The following is a 13,415-nucleotide window of genomic DNA, read 5'->3' on the forward strand; positions in this document are numbered from 1 at the left end:
TGGCAATTTTTGTTATCTCTCTTACCTTCTACACTTAGTAAATGGAATTCTACTCTAAGAAAGAGTTGTCTTGGGGTGCCTTACTGGCTCAGTCAGAAGATTGTGTGACCCTTGATCTCGAGCCCCGCATTGGGTGTAGAAATTACTAAATAAATATGAAAGACCTATCTCTTCTCCCTCATTCATTTAAATAACCAATTATTGGGGTGCTTGGATAGCTCAGTTAGTTCAGCATCCAAGTCTTGATTTCAGCTCAGGATTGTGGAATTGGGCCCCCTGTCATGCTCTGCAGTAAGTGTGGAGCCTGCTTGGGCTTCTCTTTCTCTCTCTTTCTTTCTCCTCTGTCCCTGTCTGCCCCTCTCCTCCACTCATGCTCTAAAAATGATAAACAAAAAAACCTCAATTACTGTATCAGTATAGATGCACATTAAAAATAATTATCTATAGGTCAGAATGCAATATTATCATTACGTATCTTCTGTTTTGGCTAGTAAGAGCCCTTTCAGGTTGGCTCCTGTTTTTGTGATGTCCTTTTTTGAACATTGTTTTCTGGCACCACAAGATATTCTAGGCTCATCTTGAATCAATCATTTCTCCAAGGTTCTCCTTGTTCTTTTTATTGGAGAATGGTGTTTAGAAATAAGTACCTGTGTACTAGGTATTCTTATTGCTTGTAGATACCTATAGCAGACAGAACTAGCAAATATATTTATTAAATTTTTTTCAAATATATTTATATTAATCCACACATACCCACCAATCCATATTTCTGTACCTGTACATAAATTAAAACCATAAACTTATACTAATACCTCAGATTCCAACAATCTAGCACCACAAGCTTAATTTTAGCTTTGCCCTTTTACTTAGTTAATAACTTTTTTTTCTAACATTGAGGCATTCAGCTCATGATCTACAATCTATTTGTTTAATTCTAGCGTACACATTAGTTTCAAATTGCTAACCTACCCCCCACACCTCTGTGAAAAATAGTACGTGGACCACAGCATTTATGTACAGTTCATTTGGTCTTTTTCTTTTTTAAATGTTTTGTTTGAGGCGCCTGGGTGGCTCCATTGGTTAAAGTGTCCATTTGTTAAGTGCAAAATGATCATTAAAAAATATTATGGGGGTGTCTGGGTGGCTCAGTTGGTTGGGCGTCCGACTTCAGCTGGGGTCATTATCTTGTGGTTCGAGTGTACGAGCCCCATGTCAGGCTCTGTGCTGCCAGTTTGGAGCCTGGAGCTTGTTTCGGATTCTGTGTCTCCCTCTCTGTCTTCCCCTCCCCCACCCGTGCTGTTTCTCTCTCAAAAATAAAATAAAAATAAAACATTAAAAAAATATTCTGTATGTTTTGGGGCACCTGACTTGTTCAGTTGGTAGAACATGTGACCCTTAATCTCAGGGTCATGAGTTCAAGCCCTACATTGGGCATAGAGCCTACTTACTTAAAAAAAATTCTGTATTTTTTATTTTCTAATGTATTTTATTTTTGAATTTTTTAATGTTTATTTATTCTTGTGAGAGAGAGACAGAGCTTGAGCAGCACAGGGGCTGAGAGAGAGGGAGACACAGAATCTCAAGAAGGATCCAGGTTCTGAGCTGTCAGCAGAGAGCAGGACGTGGGGTTCAAACTCACCAACTGTGAGATCATGACCTGAGCCGAAGTCAGACACTTAACCAAATGAGCCACCCAAATGCCCCTCTAATGTATTTTAAACATTACCCTGATAAAATTAAATACTGCATATTGAATGGTTGTGAAAACATTCAAGCCAAAGAGACTCTTCCATTTGTATAGTAAACAAAATGTTACAATGAACTTTAATGTAAAATCATATTTCTGAAAAATATTAAATCTCAATTTAAATCCAAATTACCAAGAAATCGTGGATTAAATTTTATATGATGTACTAAATCTCTGAGGCAAAGAATGTACATACTTTTATTTAAATTTCTTAGTGTTGGGGCGCCTGGGTGGCACAGTCGGTTAAGCGTCCGACTTCAGCCAGGTCACTATCTCGCGGTCCGTGAGTTCGAGCCCCGCGACAGGCTCTGGGCTGATGGCTCGGAGCCTGGAGCCTGTTTCCGATTCTGTGTCTCCCTCTCTCTCTGCCCCTCCCCGGTTCATGCTCTGTCTCTCTCTGTCCCAAAAATAAATAAACGTTGAAAAAAAAATTAAAAAAAAAATTTCTTAGTGTTTATTTATTTTTGAGGAAGAGACAGAGTGTGAGCAAGAGACGGGCAGAGAGAGAAGGAGACACAGATTCCGAAGCAGGCTCCAGGCTCTGAGCTGTCAGCACAGAGCCCCGTGTGGGCTCGAACTTACCAACCACAAGATCATGACCTGAGCTAAAGTTGGACACTTAACCGACTGAGCCACACAGGCACCCCAAGAATGTACATACTTTTAATCAAGAATGTAAGATTGTAGGGATGCCTGGCTGGCTCAGTTGGAAGAGTATGCAACTCTTGATCTTGGGGTTGTGAATTTGAGCCACAAGTTGGGTGTAGAGATTACTAAAAAAAACAAAGTTTTAAAAAATGTAAGACTGCATTAGAGATTGGAAAAAGCTGGACTTTAGTGTGAGAATCACAGATGAAAACAGAGTTGTACTTCAGAGGTTTTAGCACAGATGCAGGGAACAAAATAATGCCCTCTCCCTCAGGATGTCCACAGAACCTGCGAATGTTAGGTTATATTGCAAAGGGTAATTAAGGTTTCAGGTGAATTTAAGGTTGCTAATCAGTTGATTTTATTTTATTTTATTTTTTTAATTTTTTTTTCAACGTTTATTTATTTTTGGGACAGAGAGAGACAGAGCATGAACGGGGGAGGGGCAGAGAGAGAGGGAGACACAGAATCGGAAACAGGCTCCAGGCTCCGAGCCATCAGCCCAGAGCCTGACGCGGGGCTCCAACTCACGGACCGCGAGATCGTGACCTGGCTGAAGTCGGACGCTTAACCGACTGCGCCACCCAGGCGCCCCCAATCAGTTGATTTTAAAACAGGGAGATTAACCTGGATTATCTTGGTGGGCCTGATATAATCACGAGGGTGCTGAAAAAGGGTAAGAGTTGGCTGGATACAATGTGAGAAGAACCCAACCTGCCATTGCTGGCTCTGCAAATGGAGGCTTTGGAACTGCAAGCCAAAGAATGGGAGCAGCCTCTAGAAGGTAGAAAAGGAAGTAATTCTCCCAAAGAGCTTCCAGGAAGTAAGGCAGCCCTGCCAACACCTTGAGATTTTAGCCCATTTTGAGACCTCTATCAGTCTTCTGATCTATAGCACTGTAAGATACTAAGTTCGTGTTATTTTAAGCCACGGCATTTGTGGTAATTAGCACAGCAATAGAAAAGAAATAAAACAGTCAACCCACACTTGAACTTTAAGACTCTACTACCTGCATTTTGGTCCCTCTAGGGGATTACTGACTTTATCCCCTTTATTCTTTTCCTTTTGGTCTATACTACAGTCAGCTCATTGTTACTCAAATATTATCTTAGTTGGTTTTAGGTGTTTAATTTTGGGAGTATGTGAAACATAACTATGGTTTTAAGAATCAGTCCTTTACTGGGGCGCTTGGGTGGCTCAGTTGGTTGAGCGTCTGACTTCAGCTCACGTCCTGATCTCACAGTCTGAGTTTGAGCCCCGCGTCGGGCTCTGTGCTGACAGCTCAGAGCCTGGAGCCTGCTTCGGATTCTGTGTCCCCCTTCCCCCCTCTCTGCCCCTCCTCGGCTCATACTCTGTCTTTCTCTGTCTCAAAAATAAGTAAAAACATTAAAAAAAAAAAAATCAGTCCTTTACAACAGTATTTGCCACTCCCTCCTCAATCCTGCTGCCTTGTTTCCACTCCTCCCCTTATTCCCACCCTCCTCTCCTGCCAGACACCAATTACTTTAGTTTATTAGCCCCACCCCCCCACCCCGCCAATGAGCAAATACTTGCGTTTCCCTACGTCTCCTTCTTTCTTACGGAAAGTACCATACTTTTGCCTTTAAGCAAAATTAACTTTTTTCAAAATTCACTTTTTAAAAGTGCAGTGAATTTAGCACATGTAGAAGTCTACTTAATGACCTTAAGGAAATGCTGTTCTGCTTAAATGCTAAGGGCCAGATCTAAAGGATTTAAAGCATTAAATGTGAGGAAACTGAAATACTGCAGCATAGTTCACTTGTAGGAAAATCTAATCCTTATGTTCAGTTAGGCTTCACTAGGTACTTCTAATCACAGATCCTGTTAACTGAATCTCACTAACTCTAGTAAACGTGGCCAGCACGGGGCTTGCACTGTGGAGCTGGCACAGACATCAGGCTCATTCGGTGGGTGTGAGAACAGAAAGACATTTCCGGTGACAGTTTTATGTGTTCCCAAGTCCTTGATTCCTAAAGATCCACCTAGGCATTTACCTAACGAGGCCACAGCATCGTGATCTTGGTCCCTAAGCCTTAAAGGGAAGCCCAAACCTGTACCGTATTTAAAGAGTGGCTCTACACAGCAGGTACTTTCCCAACCCGCCTACAGTGGCTGCAAACAGGATAAACTATCACACCAGAGCCTAACCCTTCCCTCAAGTGATCTCAGAGTTCGGTGGCCTCTAACAAACTAATCATAAGCACCCTCCCAACTCCTGCCTGCGGAAACAAATACTCCCAGGATCCCAGGCCGTTTCGATTGACGTTACTTCCGGGGAAAGTAACCTTTCTCCGGCGGTTGCAGGACTGGAGAGGTCTCGCGACATTTGCTCCCGCGAGATCTGCTTGCTCACTCTAGCGATGACATCCTCCTCCTCCTCCCCGCCGCCTTTCGGCAATCTTCGCCAGTCCCAGCCCCGACCAATCTGCACTCAGATGGCATGGATCAGGGTCTCCCCCCGAACCCCAGTCCGCTCTGGGCGTCAGGCGGCAGCGGCGGGGTGCGAGCTGCACGAGGCCGACGGCAGCGGCACTGCGAGAGGCCACGGGCTGGCGAAGAACAGTGAGCGTGGGCGGGGCGGGGGTAAGCTAGCTGAGTAGCGGCTCGATTGTTCTGGCCTGGCTATGGCGCCTCTCCTCCCCCCCGCCATGGCTCCCCGTGTCCCTGCTCCGCTCCTCTCAGTGAGTGAAAGTGGCCGCCGCCGCCGCCGGCCCAGCGCCCGCAGCCGCCTCAGCGCCGCCGCCATCTTGGGGTCCCAGGAGCCGCCGAGGGAGCGAGCTAGGAGCGTCCACGCCCAACGCAGTCACCGTCCCACAGCCTCAGAGAGCGAACCGCGGCTCCACCGTCGGCGGGGCGACCCCCCCCTTCGGACCCCGCCCGCACCCCGCCCCCCCTCCGCCGCCGCCGCGGCGGCGGGGCCCGGCGGCCCGAGGTGAGGCGACTTGACGTGGGCGGGCGAACGGAGGGGGATTTGTGTAGGCCCCGTTGCGCCCCTCTCTGCGGGCGACGACTGGGCCGCGTCTTAAAGGGGCCGTCGCCCCCGGCCCTTGGATTTGTTGGGGTTAATAGGGAGGATGGGTGTGGACACTCCCCGTAGGGTTGGGACCTCAGGGACCTGGGCCTCGTCCTTCCCCCTTTTATACCTCTAGAGGCCTGGGGTCACGCGGTGACCTCAGATAGCCGAGGAAGCCCGTGGGGCGCCCACACGTGGGGAGTGTGTTAGACCAGGTGCACGTGGGACCCGGTGGGGCGGTGTCGGGCTAACACGTGTGTGGGTTTGGGGGTGGGGTGGGTCAGGGCGGGGGCTAGGCTCGAGTGGGGACTCCGTGAGGTCTTTATCTGTTCTCTTAAACAAATGAGATCTAAGAGCTTGATAGTGTGTCAGTTTATGGGGAGCAAGTTGGGATGTGGGTGAATGGTGCGTGCTGCTTGTTGGTGTTAGGTGGGGACAGCCTAACACGTGCACATACTTAGGAGTGCGTAGGGGACACCCATTGTGGTCTTTTAGGCTTTTGTAGGGTGTCCAGGCAAGTGTCATCCTATTTTGACATTCCTTCTTGAGCTAGCTGATGAAAACTACTACTTCCGTAATCATCGAGGGTGGAAGCCCCCTACAGTTTAGGAGTGATAGAGCCTAAGAATGCACTCACTATTTTAGTTTGCAGCCAACTGTTCGCAAATTCTTTGATTCATAGATACACTGCCTAGTTTTATGTTCGGGTACTTGTTGGTAGGAATGGGAGATGGAATTAGCAGGTTACTTGTTGGGAGGAATGGGAGAAAATTAGGAGGTTCACTTTGCTAAAATCACAGGTAACCGCTTACTTTTCCAGTCAGTGACTTTCATGATTGCCTTTCCCAAGGAGATTTTCATTCTGGTTTGCTAGTGGTGGCGTTTTATTTTCAGGCAACAGCTTTATTGCAATATAATTCACATATCAAAAGACTCAACCTTTTTAAGTGTACACTTCGGTGATTTTTAATATATTCAGAGTTAATTGTACATCTTTCAACTCTATGTAATTCATCACCCCAAAAAGCCACCTTAGTAGTCACTACCCCATCACCCCTTCCCGCAGCCCTTAGGAGCCACTAATGTATTTTCTGTCGTTGTAGATTTCTCTATTCTGGATACTGGGTATAAAGGGAATCATACAATATGTGTCTTTTTGTGAGTGGCTTCTTTCACTTAACATGCTCTCAATGTTCATCCATGTGGTAGCATGTGTCAGGACTTTATTCCCTTTTGCTGCCAGTAATAATCCATTCCCTTTGTGTTTTATGCTTGAAATTCTCAAGCTCTTCCTATAAATCAACAATTTGAGGTTATTAAATGTGGTAAAAGTCACATACCTTACTAGATAATAAAGCAAATTTGTGTTTTTAAGGGTTAAATTCTATTATTTTAGTTTACTGTGTTCTTTTCCTCTTTATTTTGTTTCAGAAGAATCCAAACTAATTTTCAAAGATCCGTGTCTTTTAATAGGTAACTGTAAAGAGCACAAACGTGATTAGAAAAGCTTATGACTGATAAAAAACAGTTTTGAGTACATCAAGGTGAACATCTGATTACGTCTAAGCAACAGACAATAAACTATGGTGTTATGATTTCACGTAATAAGAGTTTGTCATGGTACTATCAAGGAAAGTTATCATAACAGCTTTTGACCGCTGTTGCTTATGTAGACATGGGGCTAGAGAGGCAATAATAGACATCTTGCTGCCCTCAAGAAGATTAAAACTGGCTTCGAGGTTTAACGTGTCAATATACAAGTTCACACAAAATGTAAATGCTGGGGTACAATGAATTTTCGAGAGTTCAGAATGGGATAGGTTTAATAGGAAATTGAATTTGTGTGGGAAAATGACGTTTTAAAGTTGGCAAATTTTAAAGTTGAATCTTAAGCATAAACATTTTGACATGATAGGCTGTAGCATACAGAGAATGGGAAGAGTTGGTAATACTAAATACTATTATGGGTACTAATCCTAATCTTGAGGGCTCTGGTCCCACCTAATACTATCATCTTTGGAGTTAGGATTTAAACGTATGATGGTCGGGAGAGGGTCACAAACATTCAGACTATGGCTTACATGAAGTTAGAAATTCACTTATAGAAGCATTCGATTCATTTGCTAATCATGATGTGGTAGGTTTGTTAGGGTTGAAAAGATCACAAAGCATAATGCCTGGACTTAATAAGTACATAAGAGAGATTTCCATATATGTTAGGTCAGAAGTAGGAGATCAGTAATTATAAATGTAATTGACAGATATTAAAAAATCATTGGGGGAGTGCCTGGCTGTTTCAGTTGGTTGAGTGTCCAACTTCGGCTCAGGTCAATGATCTTGCGGTTGGGGGTTCAAGCCCCATGTTGGGCTCACTCTTGTCAGCACAGAGTCCACTTTGGATCCTCTGTCCCCCACTCTCTCTCTCTCAAAAACAAACATTTAAAAAAAGTAAAAGTAAATAAATCATTGGAACTAAATGCTATTCATATTTTTAAGGGACTAAAAGACTGTGAATCAGCTGTGTGACGTGATTTTATAAACCTTCACTACCCAAGGATTTGACAGCCTGTGTGACAGTCTATTGAGCAGGGTTCTTAACATTTTTTATGTGCCCTGGACCCCTTTGCAGTCTAAAAAAACCTGTGAACACCTTCTCAGAATATGACATTTAAATGTATAAAATATAGTTCACGTATTTATGATGTAAGAAATATGCTTTTTATTACTGAAACAAATAGTAAAAGTTGGGGTGTGCTGCTTACATTCAGAAATGAAAGAAATGCTATTTTCAGTTACAGTTTAGCAAAAATAAGAATGTGAATTTTTCCCCATCCAAGTTTATGGACCCTAGTTTAAGAAAGCCTTTGTCTTAGAGAGGCCTGGATGCATAGATAAGTGATTTCATGTGGGGCAAACCAGTGGTTTCCATAACAAGAAGTAGGATGCGGACTCTTAAATTCATATTCTCAAGAACATGACTTCTTATGGGAAAAGCAAGTGATAGTTTAGCTAAGGGGAAACCTGGTAACGTGATGGAAAGACATTGTTTTTAGACTAAAAAAAGATTTGGGTTTGAGTCCCACTTAACCACTGGGTAAGCTACTCAACATTTTTGAGTTTCAGTTCTCCTTATCTGTAAAATGGGAATAATAATTTTCACTTCTGAGATTAAATGACATGTTAACTGTAAGACAGCATATTGATGAATGTTGGTTTATTTTTGTCTGTGAGGAAATACGCCAAAAGCTATGACATATTTATTTAAAATTTTTTTTAATGTTTATTTATTTTTGAGAGAGAGAGCATATGCACCAGTGGGGGAGGGACAAAGAGAGAGGGAGACACAGTCCTAAGCAGGCTTCAGTCTCTGAGGGATCAGTACAGAGCCTGATGCGGGACTGGAACTCACGAACTGTGAGATCATGACCTGAGCCGAAATTGGACTCTTAACCCCCTGAGCCACCCAGGTGGCGCATTCATTTAAAAAAATTTTTTTTTTAAGTTTATTTATTTTGAGAGAGAGAGAGCATGAGCACAAGCACGGGAGGGACAAAGAGAAAGAGAGAGAATCCCAAGCAGGCTCCTCCGTGCTGTCAGTGTGGAGCCTGACTTGGGGCTTGAATCCACAAACTGTGATACTGTGACCTGAGCCAAAATCAAGAGTCGGACACTTAACTGACTGAACCACCCTGGCTCCCCTATGATCCCCTATGATACACATTTAGTTTTGATTTGGGAGAAGGGAAACTATGTAGTAGGAACAACCTGTATGGTATATGGGATTGTCTCTGTGTATTCAAGTATAGAGTCATCTTTTGATAATGGTACTAAGGATATTCTTGTAAAAGAACAAATAAGGTACCTTTGGGTTTGTATGTGACAGCTAGCTCTTTTGTGTAAGAGGTTAGTAGCTAAGTAGAATAAACAGGATAAATCTTTCACAGTTTTGTGCAAGAACAGAGAAATGGCTAGTAAACATCAATATGGTAAAAAGGATGTTCAGGTGCTCAGTTTATTCCTGAGAATGTTGCCTGAGTGTTGTCAGAAAGGCCGACAAAATGTTAGTCATTCCCTGGAAAGGCATGAAAAAATAAACGGACTGCGTTATCTTGGTACAAAACCACAGTTACGTCTACTCTTAGACTATAGAATGGATTTCAATTACTGCACTTCAGGAAATAATAAATCAAGGGGTGCCTAACTGGCCCAGTTGGAGGAGCATGTGACTCTTGATCTCAGGGTCGTGAGTTCAAGTCCCACATTGGGTTTAGAGATTACTGAAAAATAAAATGTCAAAATAAACAGGAGGGAAGTTTCCAGAAAATGGCAGTATAAATGATGAAGGCAGTGGTAGGGCTTACATGTGAAGATAAAGAAATTTGACTCCATATTGAAATGATGAAGACTGGGATGGACTATGATTAAATTAAATTGAATTAGATAAAAACATGCATTATAATCCTGGAAAATTAGAATCAGTTTGAAGGATGAATATTGTTTGACAGGTGTATAATGAGTGGTTTGTTTATGAAACTTACTAGCAAGGAAGATGGTTAAGGTTCAAGAACAAACCAGACACAATGTTATGGTTATAAAGCCAGAGACTTTTATGATCCAGTCCTAGTTCATTTCAGGTCAGCAAGCCATTTGATGATGCTTGTACCTAATGGTTTATGTAACTCCTTATTTTATTCATTAGATAAATATTCATTGAACACCTAATGAGTGCTTTTTGATTTTCCCAACAACAATTTGTTGAGCATCTGCCACACTTAAGGGACTGTGGTAGATTCTGGGGATGTACAAGAGAATTAATCCACTTGTATGTGTATGTGTGGAGAGTACAGAGGGGCTCTGCAAAGATAAACACAGGGTTATGCAAACTCTAGGTGCCGTGGGGAAGTATAAACCTACATATTTCTTTTGAGTTGTTGATAGGAATTAGTAGTAGTTTTTTGTCTTTTTTAAAAAAAATACATTCTTTTCATATGTTTAAAGGCCCTGTTCTACCTTGTTAACAGAAGCATTGTAATCCAGTGGCAGTATATTACACCGAGCCCCTTCTAGATCCTAGAGCCAGGTAACCTGAGTTCGAATTTTAACTCTCTTATTAACTGTATGATCTCTGGAAAGCTATTTAAGCCTCACTGTCTTCATCTGTTAAATTAGGAGAGTAATAGTATCTACTTCATAGAGGGTAATTGTGAGAAATAAATGCGTAAATTGCTTAGAATGGTCTCTGGCACATAGTTTCTCCACAAGTGTTAGCTGTAATTACAAGTAACATTCTTTTTTGACAGTTTAATTAGCTTAATCTAAAATTTTAGTTTGTAAAGTGTTGAAATCAGAACTTTTTTGAGTAGGAAGAGTCTCAAATCTTTTTTAAGATAAGGCAGGGAAAAAATACACCAATAAAGAAAATAGTTACAATGCACTAACCTTTGTGTTTATGTAATGAATACCACTAGATGTCAATATTTAAGATAACTCAGAGATGTGGTATTTTGCAACATGACATATTTTAGTTCAGGGTCTAAAATATTTCTGTCCTGCATGTTATTCTAATGTTAGTAATAGTTTGCCTTTTTTAGAATCATTCTTAGAATATAACAGAAGACCAGGCTCTGGGGTAGGGCTCAGGAAAGTTTTTCTGTAAAGGGTCAAATAAATCATATGCTTTGCTGGTCATACCTTCTCTGTTGGAGCCATTCAACTCTGCCCTTCATTTATGGGCACTGACATTTTAATTTCATAGAATTTTCATGTGTCATGAAATAATGATTTTCTTCCCTCACTTATTTAAAAATGTAAAAAACATTCTTATCTATCAGGAATAAGAAAAGGGCAGTGGGCTGGATTTGGTATGCAAGCCATACTGTCCTGACTCCTGCTCTAGAGTCTTTACAACTCTGGCTAGGAGATCTTGTGCAAGTTAGTATAAAGCCTAATGCCATCTATTAAATGGGGATAATAATAGTATCTACTTGATATGGTTCTTAGAAATAAATAAGATAACCTGTTAAGTGCTTAGCACCATCCTTGACACATAGTGTTAATAAATGTTATATATTATTACTTTTTATTAAAAAACTTTTTAAATTTTTATTTATTTTTGAGATATAGATAGCGTGTGAGTGGGGAGGGGCAGAGAGAGACAGCGTGTGAGTGGGGAGGGGCAGAGAGAGAGAGGGAGACACAGAATCCGAAGCAGCTCCAGGCTGTGAGCTGTCAGCACAGAGCCTGATGCGGGGCTCGAACCCGAAACCACAAGATCATGACCTGAGCTGAAGTTGGACTGAGCCACCCAGGTGCCCCTATAAATGTTATATATTATTATCATCTCAGTGAACTCCTCATTTTATAATGAAGCTGTTGGAACCTTGAGAGGATAGCTGATAGTCCTGAAGTCTATCTGTGGCTTGTTGATAGCATTAAACTTACAGTTTTTGACTTCAGCTTCTCTGCCCAACCATGCTGCTTCCTTAGAAGATTGTAGTACTTTGTAATTTATTTTTAAAGTAGGCTCCATACCCTGTGTGGGGCTTGAACTCACTACCCTGACATCAGCAGTTGCATATTCTGACTAAGCCAGCCAGGTGCCCCTGTAGTTAAAGTGCTGCTTGATAAAACTATTATTTTGGATACTGTAATGGTGGATACATGACATTATGCATTTTTCAAATCCCATAGGGCTTTACAGCGCAAAATAAACTTTAATGTGTACAAATAAAACAAAAATCATTTTGGAGGTAGAGAGATCCCAGGAAGGAGTGCAGACTGTGACAAGAGAATTTAATTGTGTTAGAAATATATGAAACAGCCTCACTGAAAATGGAAGGGAGGTGCTGATCTAAGTAAACTTGGAAGTGAGTGGAATCTAAGACAAAAGGAATTGCACATAAGCACTGTAGTCTAATTGATAAAAGTTGTATCCCATGAAGGTGCAGGTTAATTCTGATACTGATATACATGTATATTGCAATTGAACAATTAAGTAAATGGATGGCAAGAGACAGGTTTCTTCTCACTGTTACAGTGTGAATTTACAGATAAGCAAGGGACGGAGGCTAGAATGATTCACGTGGTAATAGATTGGAGTTGGGGACATCAGCATGAACTCATATTTTTAGCTTAACACAGATGGTTACAAATAGTCATGTATGTGTATGTATACATGCTTGGATTTATACCCACATATATTTCTGTGCTGTGTCCGCTGAGAAGGTTGAAGGAAACCCAGTAGCAACACCTAGTACCTAGATCTTCATTTCCAATGCATTTTTTTAAAGATTTTTTTAAAAGTTTATTTTTGAAGGAGAGGGAGGGAGGCAGAGAGAGAGAGAGAGAGAGAGAGAGAGAGAGAGAGAGAGAACAAGTGGGGGAAGGGCAGAGAGAGGAAAACAGGATCTGAAACAGGTTCTGTGCTGACAGCAGACAGGAGCTTAAACTCTTGAACCATGAGATCATAACCTGAGCTGAAGTTGGATGCTTAACTGACTGAGCCAACTAGGTGCCCCGAAATTTTAATTGGTATTTTAATTGGAATTGCATTGACTCCATAGATCAGTTGTGAATAATGTCGTTATTTAATACAAGGAACAAGAGCTCCTTGGAGAAATGACTGATTATAGGACTGGGCAGGAAATATACAAGATGAGCCTGGAACATCTTGTAGTGCCAGAAAGTAGGGAAGTACTCTAACACCCATCACCACAACAACACAATTGCATGATAAGGATAAGTCCCAGGAGCACAGGAGCCTGCTGAGAACTCTCAATGGCCAAAACTGGTACGATTTGAGCAGCAAAGTAAACAAAGCAGCATTGGATTATAACTCATAATATAAAATCAGTATTTCCAAGTCTGTAATGTTGTAAGTAAATGAATAAATGAATATCCTGCTTAGAATACTCCATTAACATAGTGTTATGCCCCAGGAGCCTCTGGTTTGCTTGAGGTCCTTGCGACAATACTGGAGTTTAAGTA

General features: G+C 41.8%; 1 protein-coding gene across 4 annotated transcripts in view; it reads left to right on the top strand.

The window, feature by feature from the left end:
* The first annotated feature begins 5,207 nt into the window (after window positions 1–5,207).
* Window positions 5,208–13,415, top strand: part of INO80 (INO80 complex ATPase subunit) — a 140,868-nt gene continuing 132,660 nt past the window's right edge. For 3 of the 4 annotated variants that reach the window (XR_008299228.1, XR_008299230.1, XM_027066971.2), the window contains exon 1: window positions 5,208–5,348. The gene's annotated coding sequence lies outside the window, so the exon portion shown is untranslated. Of the gene's footprint in view, window positions 5,349–8,937; window positions 10,510–13,415 lie in introns of those variants that run through there. The other variant, XR_008299229.1, reaches the window with a different exon arrangement.

The sequence above is a fragment of the Acinonyx jubatus genome, chromosome B3, assembly GCF_027475565.1.
Source record: "Acinonyx jubatus isolate Ajub_Pintada_27869175 chromosome B3, VMU_Ajub_asm_v1.0, whole genome shotgun sequence".
Lineage (NCBI taxonomy): Eukaryota > Metazoa > Chordata > Mammalia > Carnivora > Felidae > Acinonyx > Acinonyx jubatus.